General features: G+C 38.3%; 1 pseudogene; it reads right to left on the reverse strand.

Moving 5' to 3' along the window:
- Positions 1–213: 213 nt before the first annotated feature.
- LOC127692840 (60S ribosomal protein L9-like) lies at positions 214–795 on the reverse strand (annotated as a pseudogene).
- Between the last annotated feature and the right edge of the window lie 11,103 nt (positions 796–11,898).

The following is an 11,898-nucleotide window of genomic DNA, read 5'->3' on the forward strand; positions in this document are numbered from 1 at the left end:
CTTTTTGTAAAGGGATGACTAAACTGTCACCAGCACACTATGAAGAACATGCCTTTTGTTCTCTTGTTTCACTTGTTTTTAAACATTAGTATATAAAAATGTTGCAAATAAAAAATAACTTTTTTTTCAATATATAAATTCTTTATTGTCCTCAAAGAGCCCAAATTGTACTTGTGATCAGGATCTTGTTTCTGCAGCTAGGAAACTGAGGCCTCACCCGTCAGCCTGCTGCACGGTTCCCTTCTCAAACACATAGATGCCATCCAAAAACTTCTTGATATCCTTGTTTTTAACTGTTGAAGCTTACTGAATAAGAGCTGCTGAATTTGGAACAAATTCAATAGCATTTCCTTCAAGGATTAGTTCATCCTTTTGGAGAACTTGAGAGACAGAACAAGCAACACCTGTCCTCATCTGAACCCCACAGATATATTTCTCACCCAAGAAATTTCAGATTTCAACCAAAGACCCATTCTCCTGAATAATGACGTTGGTGGGGAAGTGAGTGTACACGGACCTCATCTCGTGACGGAAACCCAGTGTAACACCCTTGTCATGTTCTGAACCACCACTGCAGGTGGTTCTGACAGTAGCCAGTTCCTTTCTGTTACCCCACCATTTGTCAACCTGGAGCCTTTTGTTCTTCTTTCCATGAAGACTCAGCTCTACATTGATGTGATTGAAATCCCTCAGTAGAGTTCTCCTGGGGCCCTTCACAATGACTGTGAGCCCCTTCAGAGTGATGTCCACATTTTCTGGAATGTCAGCAGTCTGATTGCTGAGAATGGTCTTCATTCTTGCAATAAATGGGGCAAAAATCAAATAAAAAAATAATAAACACATCAAAATTAACCAGACCTGAAGACTATGCAATTCCATGAATGTCCATACAGTTAGAATCACTATGTGGAACAACTATAGATTGGAGTTTATACTTTTAGTATCAATCTCTTTGCACTTTTATTCACCTCTAAAAATGAAAAATCCACAACAGAGTTAGAACCAGGAAAACAATTAGCTTTATATTCTCCTTCATAACTCATATTCATTGCCCACAGCCTGATGCTCGTCCAGGATGTGACACTTTACCCATATGTACATTTATTTATGTATATACATATATTACTGGCTGGGATCCACATATGAGGGAGAACATATGGATTTTGTTTCTTTCTGAGATTGAATGACCTTAATAATACACATTCTACATCCTTCCATTTCTTGCTTATTTTGTGATTATATGTTTTTAGAGTTGAGAGATATTCTATTTTTATATATAGCAAGTTTTTATTATTCATTCAGCTGTTGATGGACAACTAGGTTAATTCCCAATTTTTGCTATAGTGAATAAAGCAGCAATAAGCCTGGAGGGGCAAATATCTCTATAGCAGGGTATCGAATTCTCTAGTTATATGCCCAGGAGTAAAATAGCAGGGTCATATGGTGGTCTGTTTTTAATTTTTTGACAAATCTGCAAACTGACTTCCATAACAACTGGAGTTGTTGCTCCCCACCAACAGGGAGTGAGGGTGGGTCCCTTTCTCTCCAGATCCTTTTCCATATTTGTTGACAGAGTTCTCAATGAGTTATTCTGACTGAGGTAAAATTGTATATCAAAGTAGTTTTAATTTGCATTTCCCTGATGTCTAGGGATATTGAACGTTTTAAAAATAATTATTGTTCATTTTTTCTTTTTTGATAACTATTTTTTTTGTGTTTATTGGCCCATTTTCTTTTGATTGATGGTTTTACGTCCATGATATTTAATTTCTACAGTTCTCAGTGAATTCTCAACTTTAGCTCCTTGTCTGACATGCAGCTGGTAAAAAAACATTCTCCCATCCTGTGATCTGTTTGCTACAGTGATCGTTTCCTTTGCTGTACAGAATTGCCTTTTTTCATGTAGTCTATTGATACTTGGTGCTAACTCCTGTGCTCTTGGCATCTCACCAAGAAGTTCTTTATTATAATTTAAAAAAAATAAAGTCTTTTACTGGGCTAGAGTAGGCTTTACCACACTTGCCACATTCTGTTAGATAAATAAGTTCACCATGTCAGCCCACACTAAAAGAGTGAGAAATAAGCACCAATTCCTAATTGAATGAAAGTATAGACTTTGTGACCACCTTTAATGTACTGTGGTTCTAAATTACTTACATTCCTCCCTTTCGAGGCTAGAATATGTTGACCCAGGCAGTGGAACTATTAGGAGGTGTGGCCTCCTTGAAGGAAGTGTGTCACTGTGGTGGTGGGTTTGGAGAGATTTTCTTCCTAGCTGCCTGGAAGTTGTTATTGTTCTCCTGTTTGCCTTCGGAACAAGATGTAGAACTCTCAGCTCCTCCAGTGCTGTGCCTACCTGGACGCTGCCATGCTTCCTGCCATGATGATAATGGATTGGACCTCACACCCTGTAAGCCAGCCCCAATTAAATGTTGTCCTTTATAAGAAAAAAAATAAAAATAAAGAAGAAGTTCTTACCTACTGCCATGTCGTGAAGGATAACCTATTTTCTTCTAGAAATTTTAATGTTTTGTATTTTACACTAAGGTCTTTGAATTCATGTTTGGATAAGGTAAAGATAAGAATCTAACTTTATTTTTCTGCAGCTACAAACAAAGTTTCACTAGGTCCCGTTTGTTGACTAGGTTTTTTGTTTGGTTGATTGGTTGGTTTTTTTTTGCCAATGTATGCTTTTGCCTTCTTTGTCAGAAATTCTGTAGATGATATCTTTGTAAGTTCATTTCTTGCTCCTCTATCTCATTCTATTCCACTGATCTTCCTGGCTGTTTTTATACCAGTACCAGGCTGTCTTTATGACTTTGGCTTTAGAGTATGATTGTGTTTTTAGTCAGTATCCATATTCCCTGTCTTCTGGGGTTATTCAACACATTTTAGATCTTCCTCTCTTCTCTTCTTCAAATTGTTTAAATAAAAGCTTTCAAGTTTCCTACTCTATCGCTTGATTTAAATTTAGAAATATGATGGTGGTTTTGTCAATCCTAGAATGTCTAGGGATGAGCATATGAGCCACGCCAAACCGGATCAGAATTCCAGAGCCTTAAGACTTTTCTAGAGCAGCTACCTCGCAGGTAGCTAGGCTCCAACAATGTGGGAATAGAATTGACTGTGCAATACTTACCCTAGTATCTGAATGGCACACAAAACAAAGCTTTCCATGACAAGAGGACGCACCAGCCAGAGCTGGCAGCACAGGCATGAGCCAGGAAAATCTTGTGGCATCATCATGTGAGTCCCTTGACACAGACATGCCTGCTTTCTGTTGATCACCATTCTGTTGATGAACAGACTTCAGATCTTCTTAAGCTATTTTTGAGTTGGGTTTCTATCACTTCCAGCTAAGATTCCTGGTTAATGCAGTCAATTCAAGATTATTCTCATTTTTGTAATTTTCTCCACTTTCCTTGGTTCATAAATTATATATGTGTGTATGAATAGTATGTTGAGGTTTTAAAATTCAGAAGAAAGAATTACTAGACAACCAAATGTAGTCATTTAAGAAATTCAGATTTTCTAGGCTAGAACTTCCAGGGTTTCTATTCCATCATGATGGTTGATTTAAAAAAAAAGAAAAAAGAAAAGAAAGAAAAGCACAGAAACCTGCTAGGAAAAAGCATGATTTCAAAACTGTAATTATCATTACTCTAACAGAACAGTCAAAAGAAGAGAGGAATACTCCAAAATGAAATTGTAATGGATGGTCTAGTTGGTTCCCCATTTGATTGAGTTATAGAAGGCAATTTTGGCTAAATCATTTATCACTGGAATGTGGCTAATTGGTACAAGAATCCGAAGGAAAATAAAAATGAACAAAAGACTACAAATTTCATGTCTTGGTGCCTGCATCTCACTTTCCACATCTAATAATATTGTAGAGTATTCGTAAAGATTAACATTTATCAAGCTCTTAAAGTGATCCTGAACAATTTTAGGAGTGAAGTCCATTTTGTCTCTTACCTCCTTCTGTGTTCCACAAGGAAGTAAATGGCACACATCTTTACTACAGGAGAGTTTAAGGGAACTATTACAGAGTCAAGGTCAGCCACAAGAGATCATAAAATATTCTGGAACTGGTAAAGGGGTGGAGAGGAGGCCATTCCTGGAACTGAAGGAGCAGCAGCAGAAGAGTTCCCAGAAAGTAGAAGCTGTAAGGAGGAGGGGTGGTATTTGGAGGTTAGGCACAGCCAACCAATGGCAACGCTACAGGAGAGAAGATGGTGAAACAAACAGCTGGATTCTTCTCTGTTTTGTAACAAGTGCTAGGAATTAACTAAAATCAGCCTGAAGCCCGAGAGCAGAAGCTCACTGATATAGTCTCTGCAGGGCGCAGAACACCATGGAAGATGTAAAGAGTAGATCCAAGTGAGGTAGACAGTGAATTCACACCATCCCTCCTTCTTCTTGACAAGGTAATATAGAAAACCCAGTAAGTAACCATGCAATCTTAGGCTGATATTAAATCAGCTACAATCTCACCTGAACCTAGGACAGTTGACATCACTTGTGTTAGTGTAAGTAACTACACAGCCTCTACAATTCTTTTATAGCTTATCACTGAGGTCAGACATCACCATGTCTTTCCTAAGCCACCCTCTCTGTGATAGTTTTACCTTTACCAATAGATGAGGTAGAAAAGAATTCTTGGTGTTCTTGGATGATTACAATTCTTGACAGTCTTTTCTTTATTGGTTGGTAGCAAGTTCTCACTAGCCATGACTATTGGGTAAGGAAGTATTTAGAATCATTCTGGAGAATCATCTGCTTTTAAACATAGTCTTCTGTCCTTTTATGCCCACCTCATTCTATTACAGAACCCTATGTCCTGGCTAATTTTATGTCAACTTGACACAGGTTAGAGTCATCTGAGAGGAGGGAGCCCCAATTAAGAAAATATCTCCGTAAGACGACTGTAGCAAGACTGTAGAAAATTTTAATTAGTGATTGATGGGGGAGGTTGCAGCTCATTGTGGGTGAGGCCATTGTTGGACTGGTAGTACTGGGCTGTGTAAGAAAGCAAGCTGAATAAGTCACCAGGAGCAAGCTGGCAAGAAGCACCCCTCCATGGCTTCTGCATCAGTCCCTGCCTCCAGGTTCCCGCCCTGTTTGAGTTCCTGTTCTGGTTTTCTTTGAAAATGAACAGCTTATGAAAGTGGAAACCAAACAAACCCTTTCTGTCCCAACTTGCTTTCACTCATGTTTTTTTGTCGAATCAACAGGAATCCTAACTAAGATGCCTATTTTCCTCCTTGTGACTCTCTTCTTTGCTTGCTGGTTTAACATCAAAGCAGTAAAAAATGCCTTTGAGTCTAAACTATAAGCATGTTTGCTGGCAGATTCTTTTGTTTGTTCATTTGTTTATTTGGTTTTTGGTTTTTGGTTTTGTTTTTCAAGATAGGGTCTCTCTGTGTAGCCCTCGCTGTCCTGGAACTCACTCTGTTGACCAGGCTGGCCTCGAACTCAGAAATCCATTTGCCTCTGCCTCCCAAGTGCTGGAATTAAAGGTGTGCTCCACCATTGCCCGGCAGATTCATTCTTTCTTTGAGCGGAAAAACTGTATAAGCCTACCAAACTCAAGTACTGGGGAATAGGAAACATTTTTTCAAGTGAGCAGATAGGAGTCATAGACAAAGACTTCTTGTCCCAATACTCCACTTATTTTTTAAGGATGACTTATAATTTTACTAATTATTTGTGGGCCTGTATATCATGTGCATATACAGGATATATACACATGAGTATAGTTCCATATGGAAACCAAAAAAAGTGAAAAATTCAGAGCTAAAATTACTAGTGATTGTGAGTTGCTCACTGTGGGCATGGGGAACCAAACTACTGTCCCTTACAAGAGCCGCTAAGCATTTTAATGCAGGTCCTGCCTTCATCCTTTAGGCTGCTTGTGTCTTCTGCTCATAGGAAAGGCTTTTCCATACTTCCATTCATTAGCTAAGGTATAATCCAGTCTGAAAGCTAACAATCCAACCTCAGACATTGCCTGATGGGGTGGAGCACATCTGAATCATAAACAGAATCTATTCCTCTATTTTTCAAGCCAGTTATAAATACTGTTATTTATAATAACAGTATTGATAATAACAGTATATAAATACATATAGTTATTTACAAATGGTAATAGGGAATTTTATAATATCGGTCAGTTTTGTGTTTCTTTTATGATAAAATGTGTCTTCTGATACTGTGTTTAATGCCAAGATGATTGATACTACACCCAGTTATCAAATCATTACAATACTAGAAGTTCCATGGGTATGGAAGATATAAATAACACTTAGAATGTGTATTAGCTGCACCTTTCATTGATAATAGGAACTTAATTAAAAAAAAAAAAACAATAGCAAGTCAGCTGTCCCTCTTCAATGAATAGAATCTACTGGCATAGTGATGGCTTTGCCAAATAGGAAGCTGAACACTTACCTAGAAGTGGGTGTGGCTAAGCCTAAGTGAAGTCCAATGATTACATTGTCAAAATGACTTAGTTTTGGTTCTTGTTGCTATGATAAAATACCCTTGGTTTAATTTCTCCCCTTGGTTAACCAACCTCATATCCACCTTGTTAGGACCCCTAATTGTTCTCCTGCTATTGTTGATCTTTGGACCCTGCATATTGAACAAGATTATAGCCTGCATAAAAGAAAGAATAGGACCAGTGTAGTTGATGGTCCTGCACCAACAATATGAGACCCTGAGGACAGGACCTGAAGAATATGAGTTAATTACCCAAGACCCCTGAGCACAGCTGCAGGATTGGAGCTTGTACAAGAAAAAGGGGGGAATGAGTCCTGCACCCTCCTTATAGCTCCCCCCACTCCTGCCTGGGGTCAAGACTAACCCAAGTTCCATTCTCCACACACAGGAACATTCTTGAGTAAAAAATTCTCAGAATGTACTGACTGCTAGTTACCTGACCCTTTAGAAAGTCCCAGGTAGAGTTCAGATGCTAGTCATACTTGCTAGCCAATAGATTTAAAGGTCAATATGCTTAGCCAATAAGTTTGAACTGTAACTGTGCTGATATAAGCTGTGCCCCTAAAAAGTATAAAAACTACTTGAAATAGCCATTTGGGGTCACCTAGAGGGACTGATTGAGGGTTGACCCTGACACAATGGAAAATAAACCTCCTGCTTTTGTATCAAAACAAAACAAAACAAAGCAATCCCAAAGGCAACTGAAGGGAGAATGGGTTTTGTAGCTCAGAATTCCAATTAGCAGTTCATCACTGTGAGGGAGTCCAATGGGAGGAACTTGTAGCAGTTTATTACATTATATCCATAGTCAAAAGTAGAAAGCAATGAGTTAATGCATGCCTTCTAATGCTCAGATACCTATTTTAACTCAAACAATTCAGAAGCCCTTGCCTAGGGAATGCTTCCCCTCACAGGTCAGTCTACTTTGATTAATTTAATTAAGATAATCTCCCATAAACATACCCATAGGGCAGCCTAATCTAAACAAGTCCTTACTGAAACTCACCTTTCAGGTAATTCTGATTGTATTAAGTTGACAACAATACTATCACAGTGTCCCATCTTACAATTGTCAGAAGGCTCTGAACTGACACCTTGGTTATTCAAAAGAAGTAGTTTGGCATGGCTTTGTGATAAAAATTATGGATAAGCTTTCCCATATGTGACTTATAGAAAACTATTCTGTGTCCATTACCAGTGACTCTGCTATGGAATGCCATGGTGCCTGCTATCTAATACAGTCAGTTGTCTTACCAAGGCTAATTGTATGCTATGACTTTTTTTTTTTTTAGACTTTGCATATAACCTCAAGGGCTACAGATTTTTCAGATGTTCTGTGACTTGTCAATATACTTCTACTTATTCATTCATTCATTCATTCATTTCTTCATGTATGTGTTTGTGTGTGTCTATCTATATATGTGTATAAATATAGGAATGTACTTGACATGGTAGAGCTGAGGAAGTCATAGGACAACCTCTGGTGTCAGACCATGCCTTGCTTCTTCTCTAAGACAGGTTCTCTGGTTTACTACAGTGTGCACTCTGATACCCAGTCTAGAGCTTTGGGGGATTCTCCTACCTCTTTGTAGGAGCACTGAGGTCAAAGATGTGTGCTACCTTATCCAGCTTTATGTGGGTTTGCAGTGTTTATATTTATTTAGCTCCTCATGTTTGCATAGCAAATGATTTATTTCCCAGTCATCTTTCCTGTCTCTCCTTGCTTTTTGAAACTGTGCTTCTCCCTGGCCTGGAGTTCAGCAGGTAGGCTCAGGTGTCTGGTCAGCACCTGGGTAGGTCTATATCTACCCAGCATGTGGATTGAGAGGTCTATCCTCATGCCTGGCTGTTGTTTCCTTGTTGTTTTGAAATGTGTATTTAAGGTCAAACTCAAACAAGACTTGTACAGCTAGCACTGAATTACTTTACTGAGTCAGCTACCTTCTCAGCTCTTATATGTATGTATATATGTATGCATGTACATATTTTTACAAAACTAGCTTGACACATTTCTTTGGCATGTACCTAACTGTCTTGACTCTACTCACCAGGACAGTGAAGCACTAAGACCGTGTCTTTGGAAATCAGGGATCAACTCCAAAGTGAGAATTGAGGGTAAACAAGAAAAATGAATCACCAGAAGGTAGGGTGGGATATGTGTGTGCTCTTGGGGCTCAGGGTGAGGATCTCAGAGCTCTGGCCCATGCTGGAAACCCAAGGTGCCCCAACCTTTCTTTCCAGACAATAGAGATCAGAGAATGGGAAGGTTTTACAATGAATATGGTAATTTTTCCCAGAATTGGTATTTTAGCTGGAAATATTTAATTGTGGTAATACATCTGTTGAACTTCAAATGAGGAAGATAATAGAGTGTAAAAGGTCGAGTTATTCATCATATACAATCTCTGTTCCCAAGATCACTGCTTACAGCAAAACTGTGCTGGAAGACATTTCTGCACGGCTCTTATCTTAGAAGGTAAAACATAAATAATTTGCATTTTTGTTAAATGCGCATTTCCTGGGAAAACACCTACTCATTATCATCTTTCCTTGAGTTATCTAAATTTGAGTGAATTACTATCATAAATTAGTTGAAAAATAATTTACCCGATTTTTTTCTTATTAGTATTATGCATTTAGTAGCACTTCCTTATCAGACAAGCGTGCTTCAGCTATTTGTTTTTAATTAACTATTTTAGCTCACCACATACTGGCATCTGATTACACACTTCATCTTTTATTATTATTATGAATTGCATATTTCCCGAGGCAGTATCCTGTGGGGCCACTGCTCTGCCTCTGGTTAATGGACTATGATCATTGCTTTGTGTTTGTGGAATGGGAGTTAAGGAAGACACCTAAATGGTGGTAGTGAGGTGGCTTTATATTAAATATATATGTTATATTCTCCATATAGCTGACATTCCCTGGTTTATGCAAGGTTGGCCTACTTCAGTCTCTGGTCCGTATTGCCTCCTTCTTGGCTGTAAAGACAAGATCAATAAATCTCCCTCTGACTCTATGGTACCTGTGAGTCAAAACTGAAATGTAGGCAGTGATGGCATTTGGAGAACAGAGTCATTTTTGGAGAATATTCAGTAATATTGATTCAGGTCAGAGAGTGTGTTTAAGTTAAGACAAGCTCAGCTGTAGTCCCTTTTCTCTTCCTTCTCTTCTGATTCGAGCCATCAGCCTCATGCTTCTTTACAAAGCTTTTGGGTGCCCTTGGTAAATAGCAGTCTAGCTTTCTGATGGCTCTCTTGGTTCAAGCCAGTGCTCACAAAGTTGTAACTCACTCTGTGAATCACAGATGGGAATGTGCAAAGTTCTTCCTCAATAACCCACTTATTATATAGTTATACATTGAGTATTTGCTGCTTCTTGTCAACATTTCAGTGCGCCTGGCCGTGGTGACGTGTTAGTGGGTTTATGATAGCAGAGATTTTCTTTCCCTTGACTCACAGTCTGGGCTTGTTGCATAACTGAGATTCAGATCTGAGTGCCTAAGAGACCTGTGGGTAGTTGTATAATCTAATTGAAAGGCTACCTTCTAAGCACCCATCAAAGTGTGACTTGGATCTGTTGGAGCAGAACATAATGGTGGGACAACCAACAATGTTTTGTTGAGAATGTAAACTTCAAGTTAGCTCTTGTTCTTCTAAATCACTTGTAGAATATTGAAATGCTCTTAGGCCTATTCTATGCTTTTTCTGACTGCATTCCAGGCACTGCTTGCCATAGAATCTGCTGCACGTATGCTTTATCTGAATCTATTCCTAGCTTTAAGACAAGAACCATATAGCACATTATTGGGGAGGCAGTGGGAGGTGGAGAGGCTGTTGAAGTTGTTTCTTTTCAGCCCTAATGCTACTTGTATAAAAAAACATGCTTCTACTCATCCATGTACTCAAATTGCATTACCAGGCACTATCAGGGGAAAAGATACAGAGATAGATTACAAATGATCATTTCAAGTGGTGATAGATCTGCCATCATTTCTAATAAAGATATGATAGGTAGGAGGGAGATAGATAAACTTAACTTACCACTATAAGGCACCACGTATAACTATTAAAGAACTGGATTTAAGTTCAAATTCTGATTCTTCTGTTAAGTAAACAGTTTCCCTGAGCACTGTTGGTGTTACTTTCATAACTTTTAAATGGGAAATACTATTGCTTACTTTAGAGTATCTTTCTGAGGAGAGATTAAAATAGTTCTCAAAATGTGTGCTGGGGGACTCTGGAGGTTCCTGATTTTGCTGGATTGATGCTTATAAATTTTCTATCTCATTACTTTTATTCCCACACTGATATAAAATTTAGATAGATAGATAGATAGATGGGTGGATAGATAGATAGATAGATAGATAGATAGATAGATAGATAGATAGATAGATGAAAGAAAGAAAACTATGCAGGGGATGATATGACTAGGACAGTCATTTCCCTCTATACAGCCAGGGTAGAGGACTTGGAGATGTGTACTTACCACTATAAGGCACCACGTATAACTATTAAAGAACTGGATTTAAGTTCAAATTCTGATTCTTCTGTTAAGTAAACAGTTTCCCTGAGCACTGTTGGTGTTACTTTCATAACTTTTAAATGGGAAATACTATTGCTTACTTTAGAGTATCTTTCTGAGGAGAGATTAAAATAGTTCTCAAAATGTGTGCTGGGGGACTCTGGAGGTTCCTGATTTTGCTGGATTGATGCTTATAAATTTTCTATCTCATTACTTTTATTCCCACACTGATATAAAATTTAGATGTCTTCTCCCTCTCCTTCGGGTGTACTGTGGCATGTTTAGAAGTAGCATAGCATGCAACATCTCATCACTGCGAACTCAGAAGATCAAAGACTCCCAATGTCTTCCATTAAGCAGGATATTAAGGGTAGTTGCAAGAGCCAAACCAAATCACAATTTAATATTTCTATTTTTAAAAAGACATCTATTTTATTAAAAATATTTATTATAACATGTATCTCAAAACTTTACATTTTTGTGTTGAGTTATTGTTATCATTACTTAACTAGTGAATAAATAAATATCTTGAAATTCTCTCATCTTTAATTTCTCATATATAAACATGACTCATAAAAAAGCTCTTGGGTGTCCTCAAGAAAGCATGGGAAAAAGACAAAGAGTAAAGCGTTGGGGACTAGCTAGGAGGAAGGAGTTTGATATGCATAAGGAGTGCTAAATGTTAACTGTTATTGCTATAGCTGCTGTCAGACCTAAAAGCTCAATTGTCAGTGATGGGAACTCTGTTGATTACTCTGGGAAGCCAGTGTGCCAAGGAAAGATTTACTGCCTATGCCCAGTTTTAGAAGCGATGATGTATTGTGTATCTCCTGTATCCAGAGTTGGTGATAAGTTAACCTAGACACGGAC

Source organism: Apodemus sylvaticus, chromosome 9, assembly GCF_947179515.1.
Source record: "Apodemus sylvaticus chromosome 9, mApoSyl1.1, whole genome shotgun sequence".
NCBI lineage: Eukaryota > Metazoa > Chordata > Mammalia > Rodentia > Muridae > Apodemus > Apodemus sylvaticus.